The sequence below is a fragment of the Canis lupus genome, chromosome 21, assembly GCF_048164855.1.
Source record: "Canis lupus baileyi chromosome 21, mCanLup2.hap1, whole genome shotgun sequence".
Classification (NCBI taxonomy): Eukaryota; Metazoa; Chordata; class Mammalia; order Carnivora; family Canidae; genus Canis; species Canis lupus.
In genome coordinates this window covers 12991665-13009343 of record NC_132858.1, presented here as the reverse complement: position 1 = coordinate 13009343, position 17679 = coordinate 12991665, and the positions used below count along the sequence as shown (strand labels likewise).

At 43.8% G+C, this 17679-nt stretch overlaps 1 long non-coding RNA gene across 1 annotated transcript in view; it reads left to right on the top strand.

Annotated features, from left to right (window-relative positions):
• The window catches only part of LOC140612698 (uncharacterized), a 67420-nt gene extending 55203 nt beyond the window's left edge, over window positions 1-12217 (top strand). The window contains exons 3-6 of the long non-coding RNA XR_012013875.1: window positions 9181-9331; window positions 9504-9655; window positions 10578-10710; window positions 11045-12217. This is a non-coding gene — a long non-coding RNA (uncharacterized lncRNA). The remainder of the gene's footprint in view (window positions 1-9180; window positions 9332-9503; window positions 9656-10577; window positions 10711-11044) is intronic.
• The last annotated feature ends 5462 nt before the right edge of the window (window positions 12218-17679 follow it).

Sequence of the window (17679 nt, the reverse complement as noted above, 5' to 3'; positions counted from 1 at the left end):
TGAAGGGTGGTGGATGCCCTTTAACAGAGGGAGTGGAACTGTTACAACAGAGGTCTCAGCAGATTCTAGGAGGTGCTGGGACTGGGAGGGCCCTGCAGAGTTGTCCCAATTAAAACAAAGGAGCTGAATTATTTTACCTCCTGTTAGCAAACCACTGGATGTAAGCTGCTAGGGAGAGGAGGCAATTTGAACAAAGCAGCTTCCTTTGACAGAGGGCGATGCCTGGAGAGGAACTGAACTGTGAGTTGTTAGCAACCAATACTCAGCCCTGAACGAGGGAAGGTAATATGTGCAGAACACCAGAGGATCCACTACAGTCTGTCCCTTGTGCTCAGATCCACTTGCTTAATATACTGTTTGCCTCCTCAGAAGCTTCTCCAGAAGTCTCTTTCTGGGAAACATAGGCAAGGAAGGTAGTAGGACAACAACTGTTCTGACTCTTCAGGCTACTAAATATTCCTTGCTACCACCTCTCTCTGCATTCCAGATTCCCCTCACTCTCAGTTAACATCTGCTGGTTTAGGCAGCTTGCTTGGCCTCAGGCTGTGGTTGCTGCATTTGTAACTTAAGGTTGATAGTAGACACAGAGTTTGAAGAGATGTAGAGTGTGTCCCGGTGATCATCTAGTGATCTCATTTGCTCTCATTCTACAACAGCAGTCTCACCTCCTCTTAATGGTAAGTATCAGTTCCCCTGCTAGCACGATGAACCCTTTCCTTGTCCACTGGTCTCTTGGCACAAGAAACTTGAATTGATCCCGCAACCTAAAGTTTAATTGGATTACTGCATCCCTGATAGAATGGAATCTTCCTAGAACCTTCTAGGAACAAAGACCTTTAGGCTCCTTGAGCTGAGGTCGCTGGGAGTAGTGATAAGCAGAACCACTCCTACTTCCACCTCTCCATCCCCAGACCCATCTATTCCACCTGACTGGGACACAGCACCATATAATGGCCATTGATGTAGGCTCTAAATTATGTCCTGGAGGATGGTGTTCCATCTTCACTGGGCATTATCTCCATGTTGTAGCTCAGTTGTACTTTCAGAAGGTCATTCCATCACCCTGAGAGGCTAGGAGCTTCTGAGTGGTGCAGTACACCATGAACCAGTGGATCCTGTGATCATATATCCATAGCTATACCTCCTTCAGGAGCTCTTTGGTCTCAGACAACATTATGCGAGATTCTGTTCCAGTGTGTCAAACATTCTGTCTGTAGTCAGACAAGTTCATGCATGGGATATGTGTTCATTCTAGCCTGCTGCCCCAATCAGAGTGGAAGGGTTACAATGTAATCAGTTTCCCATCAAGTTCTGGTTGCTTTCCTGGAAGGATCGGGCCATGAAGGTGCCCAGCATTGGTCGCTGTTGCTGGTACATTGATATTTGGCAGCCACAGTAGCTAGAGCAGCTTGCTGAGTGGGAGCTTATACTGTTGGGCTCATGCTCAGCTTCCATTCCTGCCATTATGGCTGCTCTGTTCATGCTAGTATTGGGATGGCTGGTGGTAGAGGCTGGCGGACATCAACTACCTGTGAAATTCTGCCTACTTGATTGTTTGGTGTCCTTTACGTGGTGGATGACCTTTAATGGCTGTTGACATGCAGTAAGATCTTCACGCTTGGGATGCCTGGGTGTGGCTCAGTGGTTGAGCATCTGCCTTTGGCTCAGGGCATGATCCCATGGTCCCCGGATCGAGTCCTACATCGGGCTCCCCGCAGGGACCCTGCTTCTCCCTCTGCCTGTGTCTCTGCCTGCCTCTCTTTCTGTGTCTGTGTCTCTCATGAATAAATAAATAAAATCTTAAAGAAAAAAGATCTTCATGCACAATCCCATAGGTTCATCTATCTACCTCTTTCCCAGATCACCTTTCTCCTTCCAGACCCTTGACCAAGTAATCAAGCCAATCACACCTGCTTTTGAGTCTTTATAGTCTAATCTCAGGCCATTTTTCTTTGTATGCAATGAATGACCATCTAAAGCTTTGCACTGAAGGATTTCCCCACTGTTATCCTTCAGAACTGCCACCTTTCCCCACCCCTTACTGAGAAGGGCTGTATGCAGCCATGGTACATTTTCATTTTGCACCCACATACTGAGGGGCTCATCTGTGACCCACGCTCAGCCTTTTCCCTTTCTCATCTGCTGGCCATAAATGATTCCCCATGTGGCCATTGGTATGAACTGAGAAAGAGGTACATGGGAGTCTGAGTCACCTACTCATGTGGCTTACTTATGCCATCATGCTCTGTGCAGGCTTCATCAAGCCTGGATATATGCCTCCATCTTATGATGGAGAGCTCTGAGCCCAAATGATTTTATGACTTGGTGAGTCTGACAGATCCAGCTTGTTATGGAGAGTTCTGGCTTCACAGTCACTTAATGTCCCATAACCAAGTCCTCTGTGTCTACTGGGGCTCAGGAGAACACAGGTTGCTGTTTATTTTTTGAATGGGATATACAGTCCCCTGTTCTAGACGGCATGGCTTTGGTCCAAAATATTAGGGATCTGCTTTGTGACTCTTCCTGGGGTTTGCCATAAACTTCATACAGTGCCTTTCCCATCATAGTCCCTTTGATGGGTCATTCACACCACAGCCTGCACCTGCTGAAGAGTCCTTTCTTGCTCTGGGCTTCACTGAAAGCTGACATTCTTCTTTGTCACTAAGTAAATGGGTTGCCTCGGTATCTTCAAGTATGGGACGCGCTATCTCCAGAACCTGAAAAGGTCTGCCAGGTTGTGGTAGGCAGCCTCTAAGGTGGTCCCTAAATGGCCCCTGCCTCCTGGCACTCCCTCCCTCATGTATTCTCTCCCTGAGTGTGGACTGGACCCAGTGGTTTGGTGCTAATGCATAGAAAATGGCAGACGGGATGGGATGGCACATCTAAGATTAGGACACAAAAAGGCTATGGCTTGGGAGACTTCCTGGTGCCCTCTCACTCTCTCTACCTCCCTCTTTGCCTCCCTCCCTCCTGTTACCAGCTGCTATGTGAAGAGAACAATCAGGACTCAGGAAGAGGTACAAAGGCCTACCAGCAATTGCAGGGATGAGCTTGGGAAAGGATCTTCTAATACCTGCAAAAGCCATGAGAATGAGCTTGGACAGATGCTCCAGTTTTAGTTAAACCTTGAGATGACTGTAGTCCTGACCAGTCTTGCTTGCAGCCTCACAAGAATCTCAGGGTCCCATTCTTTCTAATCAGGCCTCCGACCTTGGCATAGCAGATCTGTTGGAGTTGAGAATTCAATCTTCTTTGGAGTCCTGTTCCTCCTATAATTAAGTGCTGGGCCTGATCCTTCATTTTCTCTGCCCTCTAGCGCAGGAGATGAGTCTCTCTATATGCTGCCAAAGATGGCCTCAAGCTCTTACACTCCGCCTTATATTGGTGATTAATCATTCTGGGCCTTTCAGTGTCTTTCTCCAGTGAATCAATCCCCTGCCACCCCCAGCAACAGCCATCTCATTCTATAGTCTTTATAAATAGTACTTACCAGAACCTCTGTAACACTTGATATGCTGCACCCCAGGGCACAGTGTCCACCTGTGTCCCATCCCAGGCCACCAGCCGTGAAAGTTTTAGCAATTGCACTCTAGCCACGTGTCAGAGCTCTCAGTGGTCCACCTCCATCAGTAATGGGGTCTTCAGAGCCAGTCAGCTAACAAGCAGTTCTGCTCCCAAATCCCAGTTTTGAGACTGCTTTCCTAGACCAACCACCTGTTGTAGGTCAGGTTTCCTGGGAAACAGACTCTGAAGCAGAGATTTGCATGCAGGCAGTTTTATTGAGGGTAGTTTTGGGAACAACACCTGTGAGGGAAGGGAACGGGAGCTGCAGTGGGCAGAGAGAGAATTTGGCCTCTGATGTGGTCACAACAGGGACCTCAAGAGATTTTATGGGGGAGATTAGAAGCTGCCGTGCCCCTTTGGAGTTGTCTAAAAAAGGCCAGGGTGCCAGGCTTTTGTACCCTCTATTGCCTCAGTACTGGAAGCAGGCTTCCCCAGGGAGGGGACGTAATCTTGAGCAGTACAGCTTCCTTTGGTTGAGGTCAGTTCCTGGGAGGGACTCAGTGTGAGCAGTCGGTGGCCATCACTCCTGCAGCTGGGGAATAAGTGTCTCAGTCTTGAAGGGGGATCCTTGTGGCACACCACCACATCCATTCCAGAAGGTACTAGGTAAAAGGGAAAGGGTTGCCACCTCCCTTTTACAGATGAGTAGAACTGAGGCACAGAGCAATTAAGTAACTTGCCCAACTGGGAACTAATAGAGCCAGAGCCCATGGTCTTAACCACTATGTTCTATACCCTTCTAGGAGAAGAAGGAGGAGGAAGAGGGAGAAAAATCCTTCCCCCATTCCTGGGATCATAGCCAAGTCAAGTTAGAAATGCAAAATCTGCTTTGGATATTCCCCAGTCTCCATTTTGGTGCCTTTCTCTCACTTCTCAGAGTGTCTTTCCCAGACCTTGAAGTCATGGGAAGAGCATTCCAGGCTTGGGAGTGGAAGAAATGGTGTTGTCTGGGTGGGCGTCGGTATGATCAGTATGGACACAATGAAGACTGGTTTGGTTATTAGAAAAAAAAATTGTGCAGGCAAGTAGGGAGAGATAAAGGGCTTACGGCTACCACAGAGGTCTTGATAGGTCAAGTTGAGGAATTTGAATATTACTTTGCAAAGTGACAAGGGAGGGGAGGGCTTGAATAGAGGTGGGTGGGTGAGAATGCTATGCAAAGGGTTGTTTGAGGAAGATTTGATGTGTCCCCGGGGCCAGAGATTAACTGGCAGAAACAGGGACTGGGGGCATGTGGGCAGACGGGAGAGTGTCAATCTAGGTAAAGATTTTTTTTTTTTAATGATAAATAGGGTAGTCACTATGTGCCAGGCACTGTTCACTTCATGGATAGCAGCTCACTTGGTCACTTGTGGTCATTACCACTCCGTGAGTTAGGCGCTACCACTGTTTCCATTCTACAGAGGAGAAAACTGAGGGACAGAGAGGTTAAGTCATTTGTCCAAGCTTGCCCAATACATGGAGGAACCGGGATTCAATCCCAGACAGTGCCTCCACATGCCACTTACTGTGATTCTATATGGTCATGACACTTCGTCAAGAACCATAACAATTAACGTGGGGATAAAAGAGATAATCCCCAATTTACTGATATGTGTGATGAGACTTAAAATCCCCAAGGTTTCTCATTCTTATTTTAGAGCCAACTACTTCCCCACTTCTATCCTGTGAACTCATCTTACCTTCTCTAGTAGATCTTCAATTCATAAATACGTTTTGGGAAGCCTTGCCCATAACTATGTCATAGGTAGCCAATGAGTCAGGGCCACCTGCTGTGATCTCACTCACTGGCAATGACAGAAGCAGTTTAGTTTAATTGCAATGGTTATTTTTTCTTTCACCAAGTGCTTCATCCATTTATACAGGAAACAATTACCCAATACCTATTCCACACACGCACTGGATTGAAAGTTAGAAATACAGATGTGAATAAGGTATGGCCCCTGACCCCTTAGGAGCCTAGGAGCCCGGTAGTCTTCTATCGCCTCCCTGAGCTCCCCAAAGCAGAACTCTAAGAGCAACCAATAGTTAGGGATGCAGAACAACATTCCATGGCTGTTGGAAGTGGTGAGAGATGGAGGTTTGCGGAATGAGTTTAAGAGACTTGGAGCAGTTCCTCTGTCAGGGGACATGATGTGTGCCAGTGCTTGTCTTGATACCCTTCTTTCCAACTTGATCCTCAGATGCTTATCGGCGATTTTCCCACGGTCTTGGAAGAAGCTCAGGGGGCTCATTTTATTGATATTTTGCTACCAATGGAAGAGGTGACTTGCTTAGGGTGGGGAGAATTCTCTGTCCTCCAGTTCCATCTATTTCATTTCTATAAAAGATGTTCTGATTGCTAGAAGAATATGTATAGTATATATCTGGATACAAAGCGTAACAATAAAATGAACATTTGTATAAATAGATAATATTTATATTAGATTTATATATTTTATATAGCATTAGTATACATTATACTATATCATATCATTATATAAAATATAATTAATAAAACAAACATTTTAAGAAGATTTTATTTTTTTATTTATTCATGAGAGACACATAGAGAGAGGCAGAAACACAGGTAGAGAGAGAACCAGACTCCCCGTGAGGAGCCTGACGCAGGACTTGATCTCTGGACCCCGGGATCACACCCCAAGCTGAAGGCAGACGCTCAACTACTGAGCCCCCCAGGTGTCCCTAAAATGAACATTTGTAACATATTTCCAAATCTGTGAACTCCTCCTCGGTTCCACCCTCTGCCCCTGCCCTCAGAGGTACCCACTGTCTGGAATTTTGTGTTTATCATTCCCTTGCTTTGTAGGAGAGTTTCATCACATGTATGCACCTCTTAGCCATGTAGTGTTTAGTATTGCTTGATTTATTTCGCTTTTAAAAAATGGTTTAATTCAGTATAGAGTTGGCTGTGATTTGCTTTGTCCATTCTGCATTGTACTTCTAAGATTCATCCAAATAGCTCATTTTCACAGCTGTTTATTAATTCATTCAATAAACATTGATTGGACCCCTGTAATATTCTATTAGGTGAATATATCACAGTTTATTTGTTTAGCTTCCTATTGATGGATGTTTGGGTTGTTTTTTTTTTTGTTTTTTTGTTTTTTTTTTTTTGGCTTCTATGAAGAACGCTACTGGGTATATTCTTTCACATGGCTCCTGACATACATGTACAAGGATTTCTCAAGAGCACTGGTTTTCTAAGTGAGATTCATGATCTTTAGTGGGCTATGAAATCAATTTAATAGATTCAACCAGGATTTTTTTTTTTAATGAAAGACAGCTATAACTATGTTAGTGCATTTCATGTGAAGTATTGCTTCATGAAGCTTCCTCTTCAGTTAGGTTTATGTGTCCCAGGCTGTTGTGTGAAGAGTTTTCTTACTATGGTTTTTAGGAAAGCTTGGAAGCCTTTACTCCAGGGTGGTGCTTTTTTTTTTTTTAATTTTTTTTATGGGAGTTTGATTTGCTAACATATAGTATAACACCTAGTGCTCATCCCATCAAGTGCACCCCTCAGTGCCCATCACCCAGTCACCCCATCTCCCCACCCACCTCCCCTTCCACTACCCCCAGGGTGGTGCTTCTTGAACTATCTGTGGGTCAATTGAAATTTTTTTCCAATCTGTTCCAGACTGATATTTATATAAAACACCATAAACATGATTACTTGGAAAATGAAATGTTATTATATGCAACAGACATATATTTCACTAAATATGGCATGGCAGTTATTCACAATAGACAAAAGGTGGAAGCAACCCAAGTGTTCATTGATAGATGGATATATAAATGAAATGTGTATACATTCAATGGACTATTATTCAGCCTTTAAAAGGAAGGAAATCCTGTCCTTATGTCAAGGACAAAACTTGAGGACATTATCTTAAGTGAAATAATCCAGTCACAAAAGGGCAAATACTCTATGATTCCATGTGCATCATGGAGGCAGAAAGTAGAATGGCTGTTAGGAGCTGAGGGGACAGAGAGAATGAGGAGTTATTGTTTAATGGGTACGGGATTTCAGTTGAGGAAAATCAAAAATGTTCTGGAGATTGATGGTGGTGATGGTTGCACAACAGTGTAAATGTACTTAATGCCACTGAACTATACACTTAAAAATGATTTACTTAAACGGTCAAATTTTAAAAAATATTTATTTATTTATTTGAAAGAGAGAGAAAAAAGCTCAAGCAAGGGGAGGGAAAGGGAGTGAGAGGATCCTCAAGCAGACTCCCTGCTGAGTGTGGAGCCTGACATGGGGCTCCATCCCAGGACCTTGAGATCATGACCTGAGCTGAAGTCAAGAGTTGGCCACTTAACCAATTGAGCCACCCAGGCACCTCTAAATGGTCAATTTTTATGTTAGGTATATTTCACCATGATAAAAAAAAATGTCTGGGGACACCTGGGTGGCTCAGCAGTTGAGTGTCTGCCTTCAGCTCAGGGTGTGATCCCGGTCCAGGGATGGAGTCCCACTTGAGGCTCCCTGCGAGGAGCTTCCTCCTCCCGCTGCCTGTGTCTCTGCCTCTCTCTGTGTGTCTCTCATGACTAAATAAATAAAATCTTTATCTGAAAAATAAATATAAGTTGGCAGCATCAGGTTGCTATTACATTTCTTAATGCTTACTTTCAATTTTTGTACTTGTCTCATGATGGCTTATCACAGATCATTTATATACTGACACCAGTCTGTGGACTGCATCTCAAGTGGCGTTGGTCCAGGGTATAAACCCAAGAACAGAGAAACCAACATGTAGACTAAGCACATGTTCACCTTTACAAGATAATCCCAAATTATTTTCTAAAGAGGGAAATCATTTACGCTCCCACCAGTAGATGTATTAAGAGTTTCCTATGCTCCTCATCCTTGCTGATACTTAGTATTATCAGAATTCTTAATGTTTGCCAATCTGGTAAATGCAAAAGAGTATCTCATTTTGGTCTTAATTTGCATTTTCCTGATTATTCATAAATTCAAGCATCTTTTTATATGTTTATTGACAAGTTGTGTTTTTTTCCTTTTTTTTCTGAAATGCCTTGTTTAAGCCTTTTGCTGGTTTTTCTTTTGGGTTGTTGTTATTTTTATTATTGATTTGTAAGTGTTTGTTTAGTCAACACATATTTATTGAGCACCTGCTATGTGCTCTCTTCTGTATGCTGGGAACACAGTAGTGAACAAAATAGATGAAAATTCCTGGTCTCATTTCAGAGTTTACAGTCTGTTGGGGAGAAGGAGAGACACATATTTAGTCACATATATAGTATGTATGGTAATGATAAGTGTTACAGCTAAAAATAAAGCAGGAAAGGACAATAGGCAGGGCCAGGAGTGGTGGTGAACTTGCAGTTTTTTAAACAGTGATCAGGGAAGGTTTTATTAAAAACATGACATTTGAGTAAAGGTTCTGAAAGAGACAAGGAAATGAGCATGCAGACCGCTATAGGAGAAGTTTCTTATATATTCATTGGTCAGTTAAAGCATTACAGACATCCTCTCCCATTTTGTGGCTTGGCTTCTCATTTTCTTAAAGATATATAAGTCTAAAGTCTATCTATATCTAAAGTCTAATCTATATATATATATATAATATATATTTTTTCTTTTTTTAGGGGGGAAGGAGCAGAGGGAGAGGGAGAGAAAGAATCTTAAGCAGGCTCCATGCCCAACTCAGAGCCTGACCTGGGGCTTGATCTCATGACCCTGAAATCATGACCTGAGCTGAAGTCAAGACTTGGACCCTTGACTGACTGAGCTACCCAGGTGCCTCATTTAAGATATATTTTGATGAAAGAAGTTTTTAATATAGTCTAATATAGCAGCCTTTTGTTTTATGGTTAGCACATTTTGTACCTTGTATAAGAAATCCTTAAAAAAAAAAAAAAGAAATCCGTCTATGTCTTGATCTCATAAAGAAATTATTTTTTTTCTAAAGATTTTATTTATTTATTCATGAGAGACACAGAGAGAGGCAGAGACATAGACAGAGAGAGAACCAGCCTCCTCGCAGGGAGCCCAATGCAGGACATGATCCCTGGATCTGCATCATGCCCTGAGCTGAAGGCAGACAATCACTGAGTTACCCAGGTATCCTTCATAAAGAAATTCTATATTTTCATCTAAAAATTTAAGTGTTGTCTTGTATGTTTTGCTTTTAATTTACATATTCATTTTTGGATGTGGTGTGAAATAGGGATCCGTCTTATTTCCCCTCTCCCCACGTGAACAATAAATTGTGGGCATCATTAAATGGATAATTTATTCTTTCTCTGGTGATCTGCTGTGCTGTCTCTGTCATAAATCAAGTTTCCATAAGGTCTTCCAAGATTTCAAGTAGGTCTTCTTTGGAGTACTTTGTTCAATTTCTTTGGAAAATTTGTCTGTCCCTGTTCCTATACCACACTATATTACTATGGCTTTATATTATGTTTTTATATATAGTAGAAAAGGTCCCTACACCTTATTCTTTACTCAAGAATATCTTGACTACTATTAGGACTCTGTCCTTCCATAGAAGTTTTAGAAATAGCTTGTCAAGTTACTTGAAAACCCCTCTTGGGATAAAGACTTGAGTGGACTCAATAGATCAATTGAAAGAGAATTGGCATCATTTTCATGTTATGACTTTTTATCCATGAATACAGCTCATCTCTCCATTTACTTAAAACTTATCTAAAGTCTTTCCATAAAGTTGATTTTTTCTATAAAGGTCTTCCACACCTTACATCATGTTTATTCCTAAGTACCTTAGTTTTGGTTGCTATTATAATTAGCATCTTTTGAAATTATGTTTTATAATTGTTTATTGCTGGAGTTTAGAAATGCAATTGATTTATATTATCCACTCACCTTGTTAAGCTTTTAAAAATTAACTCTAGTAATTTATCTATAAAGTCTTTTGTGTTTTCCAGTAAACAACTATATTATCTATAATAATGTCAGTCTTTTTTTTTTCTTTTCCAAAACTTATACATTTTAATTTTTTTTCTTTTCTTATTGTACTGGATAGGACCTCAAGTACAATGCTGGAAAGAAGAATTGATGCAGACATTTTTGTCTTGTTCCTGACTTTTAAAGGGATGCTTCTAACATTTCACCTTGAAGAATGATGTTTGAAGAATGACGTTTACTCTAATTATTTGGTAAAAAAACAAAAACAAAAACAAAATTCTATCAGGCAGGAAGTTTCATTATGAATTGGTGCTGGATTTTAGCAAATGATTTTTTTTTCTACAATTGTTTAGATAACCATACAGTTTTCCTTCTTTATCCTTTGATGGGATGAATTACATTAATAGCTTTTCCAATGTTAAATCACTTTTGCTTTCTTAGGATCAACCCAGCTTGATCATGACATATTATATTTTTTATACATTGCTGAACTCAATTTCTAGGACTTTTGCATCTATGTGAATGAATGAAATTAGTCTTTAATTTTCTTGACCAGTTTAATTTTTTTTTTCCTTCCTCCAACAGATCATCACTGTGGCTAAGTAGAGGTCAATTACATCCAATTTAGAAGGCCACCAAATGGCCTTTCCATCCCTAACATCAGTGCACTGATGCCTAAGTACCAACCATAGTAGAGGCCAAACACTCTGGAGGTCAGTGGTAAGCTGGAAGAAAGGCCTGGCTGGTTATCAATCTGCATCCCCTTTCTCCCACTCAAAACTCACTTTGTCTACGAAGCTCTTCCTGTTGCCAGCCTGTGATCTACCTTGAGGGTGGGGACCACATCATTTCATCTCTCTATCCCCAGAGTCTGGCACCATGCCTATGGAGTCTTTGCTCATAGACATCTATGAAACAGAGTTCACTCAACTCAATTCCGAGCGCTTCTTGGCTCAGTTGACCTGATTTTAAAAACCGTTTCTTCAAAATGGTCTTGAGCCTGTTATTGCACACATTACATGCATATTCTCTGTCTCACAAGACAGATAGTGGTTGATTTGCAGATAAGAATTGTGTCTATAAGAAATTTCTTCCAATTTCAGAGCCTACCTACCCTGCACTAGCGCCAAGTCCCTTCAGAGTCTTGTCCCATCTGTCTGTCCATCCACATTCCTCCTCACATGTTGGAAACTCTAAGTAGGCCTCACTCTTTAAGTTGTCTAGGTGGGCTAAGCTCCATGCTTGAGCCATACCTTTGCTCATGCCATGACCCTTGTCTGGTATGCCCTCTCTGCAACCGCTCTTCTCATGAACCCCTTCCCTGTTTTTCACGCCGTCCTCAGTCATCAAATCCTTAGTGAAGCTTCATTCCGCTCTCTGCCTTCTCTTCCTCACCTCTTTGCCATCAGTCTTCCATCCTTTGTGCTTTTCAGATGTTGTATATGCACCATTAAAAAAAAACTGACCTAACCCCGAAGCACTTCAGTGTGTATTTCCTAAGATCAGGACATTCTCTTACAGGGCTGCAGTATAATTGTCAAAGTCAGGATTTTTAACTCGGATACAAATACATTATCTAATACACGGTTCATTAAAAAATCCCATCCATTATCCTTCTCTATAACTAATGGTAACAATTGTCACATAGTTTTACAGATCCTTGTTCACTTTTGTCTGCTTCTTACACTCTTGCATGCATACAGTAACCCTATGAGTTCGGGCTTATATCTTTTATCCTTGGCTCCAATGAGCTGCCTTATAAGTTTTATCTTCTGTGTGTTTGTGTATGTGTATGTGTATGTGTATGTGTATGTGTCTGTGCACATGCACACACACGCATGTGTGTACATATTTAATTAGTTAACAGAGTTATATGGGCTTGTCTTCAGTTCCTCTGATCTTCACGGGTTGGCCCTCCCCTCTGTACCCTGGTTGGTACTCCCTCCTACAGATCCATGTCTTCTTTCTCTCTCAACCCTTATACTAACCTCATTTCTGAGCTTTCATTTATACTAACTAGTAAATGATTCATGGTGGCTTGCAGTGTCCCTCTTCCTACGGGGTAGAAACTGAGGGATAGAAAAAAGTCCTCAAAGAAACACCACCCCTCCTGTCCTCAAGGACCTCTGTTTCTTGGGTCCGGTGTGTTTTTGTTTCTCCTGCAGAGACCAGCTCTGTGCCTTGCCTGCCATCTGTGCTTGGTGGCTCCTGGTTTGGTGAATGAATGCAAGAGTATAAAGGTTGTCCCTGAGACCAAGAGCCCAGGGCACAGCCACCCTCCTGTTAGGCCGGCTGGCCATGTAATCAATGGCTGGATGTGATGTTCCAAACCAGGGTATTCTGTTTCTTTCCTTTTGCTCATTTAAAGCCGATGGGCCATTCTGAGAAGCAGGTCAGACTAAAAATTTGGACTGCCCATTTTATGAGGGAAAAAAAAAAAATCACAAAGAGACCAAGGAGAGAAATTGAAAAGAAGAACCGCTCCTCATGAGGGTTGTCACTATTTTAAAATAGTGACTTTTTAGCTGACCTCATTTATCCGCTAAAGGCTTATTGCTGCACTGGGAGAAAATTCTCTAGAACCTGTAGTCAGATTCCTTGCCCTCAGTATGCTTATCATTTCTACCATGTGCCCTATTTAGTTAACTCCTAGCTTGCTGCCCTAGGCGTCCCATGATTCTCTGGGCCTTTCTATCACCCATTGTTTTTAGGTTTCTTTCTTTGTGCTGTGATGGTAAACCTTTGTGGACCGCCAGTGATATGCATGACAATGCAAGAAACTTGAAATTAGGCCCCAGGAGGCTTGTAACACAAGCCAGGTTTCTAGGGTTTTCCACCTCTGTTGCCTTTTGTCTGTCTCCCCTCCTGCCCTGGGTTTTGTGTGTTTACCAGAAGGAGCTACCCTTCACCTTCTCTCTTCACATCTCCAACTTCTCCACTCTCCCCTGAATCCACATTTCAACCTTTGACCTCCTGGACCAGCGTTTTCCTCAGTGAGGCTTTTCAGGACAAGGACTTATTCTTCACAGGTTGGCCCAAATGGTTTGATCACAGTGGGAAGCAGACAAAAACCTCGGTCTTCTATCCTCTTCTGGGTATCAGGGCCCAGGCATTTCTAAGGCATTTTTCGGGGTTTCTAAAAAAACCACCCACTGGCAGAAGATTCCAGAGGCTGGCTGAGGCCAAAACTCTGCCTGATTCTCACCTTCTCTGGTGGTAGTGATGGGGAGCCCCTCTTGAGCTGGCAGGTAATCCTGTGACAGCTGGTTTTGGATAAACAAGCCTGGGTCACCGGATCCCCCGCAGAGCTCCAGGGGAAAGGCTGTGAGGGCCTGCCCTGTCCCCAGGATCATTCTGCAGTGGGACTGGTTTCTCGGAGATCATTAGTGCTCCTCTGTCACGGCCCCAAATCAAACCCAGCCAGGCTTGTGTTATGACACCTTGCAATATTTGTTGACTCTCTTTTCCTCCTCGAATTGTCATCCTATCTTCCTGAGGTGAAGGAGGAGGGAGAGAAGGTGTGAAAGAAGCAGGGAAAGACTCGGGTCAGAGATGATTGTCCTGCAGGGCCCAGAGTGGGGGCTGCTCCCCACCTGCCTCTTCTGAACTTTTGTCCAACCTCTTATATCTCAACTCCCCCGCCCCCTGCAGTTCTGGCCATTTTTTTCCCCTTGGGAGGTGATTTTTCACAGTGAGTCCTCTTGTCCCTGACTTTGGGCTTTTAACACTCTCTTAATTCCAGCCATTGTTTCATCTCTAAATGTACATTAAATAGCCCATCTTTCGCTTTGGTTCTTTTCACCTTGCTGGTGTTTATAGACGGAATGATTGTCCTTGATTTATGAGTTAGCTAAGCTGTATAATTATTTCTTCATCTTTACTCATGGCTTCTTCCATCCCTTAATCACTCTTGTTTTTCCCTAGACTGTCACTTTCTTTACATTTGTCTGGTAATGAGGCAGCCGCTGCCGTGTCCACTTCCTGTTCTGAGGACTGGGCGTCCGAAGAGGGCAGTTAATGTGCTCGGGACCCACCCCTGCCCCCTTGCATTATGAATCAGCTTCTCCCTGACTGTCAGCACTTAACACTTTCCTAATTTCAGCCCGTGTGTTTATTGAAAGTGCATCGACCACGAAATACCATAGTTCATCTCTCTCTCTCTCTCTCTCTCTCTCTCTCTGTTTGTGGATGGGTTTGTTTTGATCTATGAATGTATTTATTTACAGAGGCTCTTGAATAAGACTCCACTCCAAGTGGATTTTAGATCCTTTTCTGAATCTACCGTTGTGTGAGGGGATGCAGGAACAGATGTGGGGTGGTGGAGGGGGCCACGCTGGATGGGCTTTCAGGCAGCCTGGGTTCAAATCCTGGCTTTCCTCCTCCCCCTTCCCAGCTGAGTGGCCGTGGGCAGGTCACTTAACAGACAGGAAACCTCACTTTGCTGAATCGTTACATGAAAATACGGTCATCCTCGCCCCAGCGTGGTCTTGAGGGTGGGATGAAATGGCTTGTATGAGCCCAGCACAGAGCAGGTGTCTGGTTCACACACATGTCCTTCAATTCATGCCCTAGGCTGGCTCCTTTTCCAGGTGATTCCCAGATTTTTGTAGCTCGTTAGCTAGGAAAATCTCAAAATATATTTTGATGAGCCTCAGTTGGCCAGCTTTTTATTTTGCCAAGCATAACAGTATAGAAAAATAACTAACCTCCATCTATTTGCGCTCAATTTCATAAAAGCATATTTGAAAACAAAAAGTAACAAGGATGTTATGTGAGGGTTAGACATGGCACATATTTAGCGTTACAAAAACCTCCCTGAATCGTTCTTGTTGATCTTCCCTCACTAGGGAGGAGTGAACGCTTGGTTCACAGACCGGCATTGGGAAGCTGATGCATTTGACAGCTCAGAAGGGTTTTCCAGATTGGGGTTTCCTGCCGTGGACACCTCACCCTGAGGTGGGGAGGGGTCTGGGGAGGGAGTCTGAGGGTGCAGCATATTTTTCAGAGTTAAGTTTAAGGAACTGCTACGGTGTGATTGCTGAGCGAGCGGGTGTGAGAAGTTGATGTTATAATACAAAGTGTGCAAGGGGAGCAGAGACAGAACATTTCGTGTCTGAGTTCCAAGTAAAATAATGGCTGTATCTGAGTTTGGGGTTTAAAAAAATACAAACGGTTGCAAGTAAACAATGAAAACTTGCCACATCTGGTGGCTGAAATGTGCTCAGGCTTATGATGATTTCACTCAGACCCCGTTTCATTCAAATCACTTGTGGATTTTCGGACACCCCCTACCCCCCCCCCCCACAAGTATACGTTAGGGTTGAAACATTCCAAATCTGGTCTAAGTGCAGAGGTGAATTGTTTTTGAGAAGTTTGAGTTAACTCTGCTCAGCTGGTTTTGCTTAAGGGAGAGTGGAAAAATCCAGTTTCTTTCTAGGAGGAAAAAAAAAAGATACACCACACACAAACACATACAGATATGTGCATGTCATTTGGGGGTCTTTTAAAGTTGGGCTAGCTCAAACCTGGGTAAGAAATCCTAGGCAGATAGAAAACCTTAGCAGGCAACGTTTGAACTTCAGTGATTGATCTGATGACGTCCAGAAGCAGGCGCAGGGCAAGCCCACACCATCTCTGTGTCCACGAGGGAACATGCTGCCCTGTGCTAGGGGGCTGCTCTTGACCACCAAGTACTGCTGACCTCACAGAGTGAAAATCATGGCCACTCACCTTGTGCTGGGTGCTCTGCAAAGCACCTCATTTGGATCATCTCACTTAATTGTCACACAAACCTCTGAGCAAAGCATTGTGGAAGGCCCATTTTACAGATGAGAAAGTGAGACTTAACAGAGCTATAGACCAAGTTGTTCAAAGTTGCACCAGAGCTCTTGAGTGGCAGGGCTGGGGTAGAAATGCAGGTCTTTCTTTCTTTCTTTCTTTTTTTTTTTTAATGCAGGCCTTTCTGACTGGTGTTTCACCTCCTAGGAGGTTTAGCTCCTAAAATCTTTGGTCTGACGTGAGTGGAAAGTGGGCTTGAACTGTCCCTTCAGAGATGGCATTTGAGGAAGAAGACCTTGCCCCACCACATTTGCACACACACTTTTTAAAGTCTCTGGAGCACTCCTTAAATGCATAGTGTGTCTCCTGTTTCTTTGAAAAGGCAATCTAGGGAACTCTCTGGAGAGTTACCAGTATTATAAAAAGCCTTAAAATGATTATTCTCTTTGACCCTGAAATTGCCCTGCTAGGAACTTGTCCAGTAACCAGTGTGCTCCAGGCTTCTCCAGATTTCTCCAGCCCGTGGGCACAAAGTTGCCGTGCTCAAGTGTCATCTCCCCGAGGCCCGAACCAGCCCCACCGAAGTAGCTCTCCTGTTCCCTGCACCCACCCTTCCTTGTCTTCCTCCAAAGCACCCACCTCCAGGTGAAATGACAGCGTGGGTCTGTCATAGACCAGGAGTCCCACGATAGCAGGAATTCTTCTGTTTTGCCCCTGCTTAATCCCTGATGACTAATACAGCATCTGACTCATCAAAGGCCCTCGACAAAGGTTCACGCAGGAGTGAGTGAGCTCGGTTGCATAAATACCTCAGATCTCAAAATTCTGCTTGACTGGCAGCAGGTCTGGTATTTTACAAATGTCCCACTCTCCCACACCACTAAGGCTCCCCTCGAAGGTTCTATAGGCTGGTCCGGGTCATCGCTGACTGCCACTGCCTTTAGGTGGAGGGGGACACTTAGTCATGTCCCTCAGACCAGAGTCTCAAGTCCTGGTCTCTCCAACAGCCTCCAGAAGCCGCTTCTGCTGAGTGACCTGTGCCTGCTGTCCTCCCAGGCCCCCCGTGCTACCCCCTCTTTGAAGTATCACATTGCTGCTGGTTGGGCCAGGACTTGAGGCTCACTCCTTGGCCAGCAGCCCACCCTAAGTGGCCATGTATGAACCCACTTTTTGCACCCACTTTTGCACCCACACTGAGGCACCCACACTTTGGCCATGTTCCGTCGGGGAGTACTCTGCGGCAAAGTTTCCTGGGGCCCCGATGCCTGACAGCCCTTTCTCTGCACCCCAACACACAGACATGTCACAAGGCATCTCCAGCTTTGGGGCTTGCTGGGTACGGGGGTAACCTTGGTGTCTTTGGCTTCGGTCTCTCCAAGCCCAGGCCCAGCAGCTGGACTCAGTCCCTGAGAGAATCCCTTCTGTTCCCCAGCAGTCAGCCG